We start from the raw sequence: 3,712 nt of genomic DNA, 5'->3' as shown, positions 1-3,712 counted from the left end.
CCCCCCCCCCGCCTCTCCCTCCCCGCGCGCAGCCGGGTCCTAGCGCTGCCGCGCCGCCTCCCGCGCCCCGTCCTCCCCGCCCGGCAGCCTGGTCCCGATGCCCAGGGGCTCTCAGCACTCAGCTCGGCTCTGGACTCGGAGCAGGGAGGCCGGACACTGGCTGCTGCCCATTTCCCCCTGAGGTCGAGGCACAGAAAGTAACGGAGAGCAGGCGGCCTCTCTCCCCTGGAGGCCCGTGTTTCCTGTCATGGTCCCCCCCCACCATCTCTGCCGCCCGGCAGTGCGGAGACGCGTGCTTCACGGCCGGGACACGTCCAGTTTTGGGGTCCTCCCATCTCCGTCTGGGCAGGTTTTCTTGAAATAGGGACAAATGTCCGGGAGCTTGGCATTTCCTGGCTTGCAAGTGTACTAGAGATCTGGCGGTTTCGCCTGCTGTGGGGGAAATATGGATATTTCCTCTTTAAAAGAGCAAAACCACGGGTTTCCCCTTGCAGGCTGGCAGCCTTCCCGCTCGCAAGGAGCTGCCTGGGGTGATTAGAGGCAGGGGGTGCCACGTGTGTTTGCGCACATGCGTGGAGGGCCAGGGCTTGGGGACTGTTGGGGGGTGGGGAGGAGTGCATGTGTATGTGTGGTGTGTTCAGGGGATGGGTGTGAGGGAGACGGGGTGTCTGCCAACTTGGGGGATGGTGTCTGCGCACTAGAGCTGCAGCAGGACACTGGGGCAAGGGGGAAGCACCTGCACCGGGGGCTGGTGCCCGTGGTCACAGGGGTGGGGTGCCTGGGAGACACTGCAGGGAGGAGGGGGTGTAGCCAGGCCACCAGAGGGGTGTGGGAGCCCCAGCCTAGGGCAGGAGGTGCCACAGGCCTCGCCTTCTCCCTCCAACCTGCACCAGGGCCAGACTCACTCTGCCTCCACTCACACAAGCCGGAGCCACCACAGGTGCTGCACCCTGGCCCAGTCAGGATGGGAGCAGCTGGGGATCAACTCTGGCAGGGCTGGGGGGAGCAGGGGGCTGTGGGTTGGGAGGGAAGGGCACCAGCAGGGCTGTTGTGGCTATGGCTTGGGAGTGAGGGGCACCAGGGGGTGGTGGTCAGGAGTGTGGGGCATGGGCAGCGCCAGGGGGCTGCAGGTCAGAAGTGAGGGGCACCCCCTGACAGGTGTCTTCCTTTTTGGAACTGGAAATATGGTAACCCTACCATGGGTGGACATAGGATTTTGAAAAGGGGGTCCAGTGAGGTCCAAGGCTGGTAGTAGAGCTCCACTGACTCTACAGCGGTGTTGTCTCAGACTACTGAAGAACTTCCCATGCCTTTCACTAGCCCACGCTCTGCAGGTTTGGAATGCTAGAGAGTAGCTTTCTCCCATTGTTCTGTGCCCCCAAAATGTGCTTCAACTGCCTTTTCCTCTGGGATGGTCGCTGTCAAGATCTCAATCTATGCTGAAGTAACCTACCTTCTGAAAGCAGACCCAGCTTTCTAGTCATCCATCTGGTTTTGGAGGAAAGACCTCTGTTTTTTTAAGCAGGAGACAACCCCATTCCTTGATCAAACATTAAGAAGGTGAGGGAGATATCCCTAAAAGGTCCACAACTTTAGCTTCTAAAGTTTTTAACATTCTCTGTTCACCTCTAGAGCATGAGACAATTAAAGTGCACTCTTACAAACAAATATATTGGTCACTTTGAAAGCTATTGTATGAAAATGATAGAGGTGCACCAATATATCGGTCACATATCAGATCGGCACCAATAAAAGGAAAATTAACATTATCGTCCATCGGCTTTTTTTGGCCAGTATAGCCGATAATATCACCGGTAAATGCCATGTGTCTGCACACAGGCCATCCTCAACAGGACTGAACTTCAAATGAGGAAGTTATTTCGCCCACCAGCTAATTGGATCTGGCTCATGGGTGGGTGACCACTAGGCTGTGCAAAATGGCACCGTTCCATTTCGCCTTGAGTTTTGTCAGTTCGAGGGAACAGTGTTTTGTCTCAAATTTCATTTCGAGTCGAAACAGCTGTTCCATTCCATTCCGTCAAAACAGAAAAGCTGTTTTGACACTGTTTCAAGTTTTGCTGGGGATGGGAAGTCAGTCCAGCTGGGCTGACTTCCCATCCCCAGTGCTACATCGAGCCAGGGGCAGAGGCAGCCCAGCTGGGCTGCTTCCTGGTACCCTGTGCTAGATTGCGCCTCCTGATATTTCTACTTTCAAAACGTTTTGACCAGCCCTATTTTGTTTCGAGGTGATTTTGATGGCCTTTGTTTCTGTCCTGGGGGAGAATGGGGGAGAGAACCCCAAACAATAAACGGGGAACCCCTGGGGTGGGGAGCACCCGGCAGAAAAGGAAAAGACAAAAATAACTCAAAGGGATCGCTTGCCAGCAGCAGGTCCCGTGACGCAGCTGAAGGGAGCGAGGAAATCTGCGCGGGTCATAAGCCGTGCTTTTATCCAGCTGAAACCATCCGGTGATGTCACAGGCAATCACCGACCAGCAGGGATAAGAGGAACCTCTGGGGAAGATGGCGGGGAGAGCGGAGCAGGGACAAGAAGTTCTCTGCAACCGGGTGCTGCCCAGAATGTCTAGAGAGTGAGGGAGCCAGCAGGGGCTCTCTGCTACAGCGAGAAACAGAGCACTGGAAAAACAGAAGAGGAATCAGAAGAGGATCCCTGCGCCAACAGAGGCAGGGTTGGTGGAAGGATAACAGAGCCTGAGAAAGCCCTCCTCACTGACGGAGGAGGGAGTGCTGGAGGAACGCAGGAGGCAAGGGAGGTTTCCCCATTGGTGAGAGACAGAACGGGGCAGCAAGACAAACTGAGGTACAGCCCGGCCGGAGGCTGGGTGCTACCCACAACCCGTGGAGTGACCGGATATATAGGAAGACTCCACAGGGTAACCAGAATGGGACGCTCCCTACAGGGGAGAAGGACAGCAATGGTTCATGGCATATAGGGTGGAGGGAGAGCCATAACACCCCAGGGCAAAGAGCTACGGTCAGCACTGTCCCCAACGGGCCAAACCCCAGCAGGGTCAGGGGGCTTGAAGGATTAACAGATGCCCTAACACAAGAGTAAGGGAAAAGGACCAGTCAGGTCCTTGCAGGCTAGGTTTTTGTTAGTCTTTCTTTTTTCAGTTGTCCCCCTTTTGGAGGGGTTGAGAGAGAGAGCGAGGCTATACATATAGTAGGGCATTGTATCGTATTTTCCTTTGAGCCTCCAGCTTTGGTGGGAGCATAGTGTGAATTTTGGAGTTCCGGGTAGGGACTGTCCAAGCCCGGAGGGAGTGAGTTTTCCATAGCCCTACTTCTGTTTAAGTTAGTCACGTTGGGAGGCAGGTCCTAGAGTGTGGTGGGGGACATGTTGAGCCAACGGGTCCCAGGGAGGACAAACATTGTCGGGGGTATGGCCAAGAAGACCGGACGACCCGCTGGAGGTTGGTGTGAGGTTGGGGTGTATGGGGAGGTGGAGCCCCATGGACTACCGCCAGGCGGTCGCCGCACTGCAGCCGAACCCTGGGTGACTGGCCCCACCACTGGTGCAACACTCAAAGTCATGGCAGGCGAGATTGGGGGAAGCCACTCGGAGTATAGACGTCAGATCACAGCCCTACAGGAGATTGCAGGATGCCCTCTACCAGCCGCCTGGATCAAGGCCGCATGAGACCGGATGTTCGAGGCCCGGCGAGCACAGTTTCATTCTGATTTTGTTGTT

This window comes from Alligator sinensis, unplaced genomic scaffold (genome assembly GCF_000455745.1).
Source record: "Alligator sinensis unplaced genomic scaffold, ASM45574v1 scaffold607_1, whole genome shotgun sequence".
Classification (NCBI taxonomy): Eukaryota; Metazoa; Chordata; order Crocodylia; family Alligatoridae; genus Alligator; species Alligator sinensis.
Note: the sequence above shows the minus strand (reverse complement) of the source record.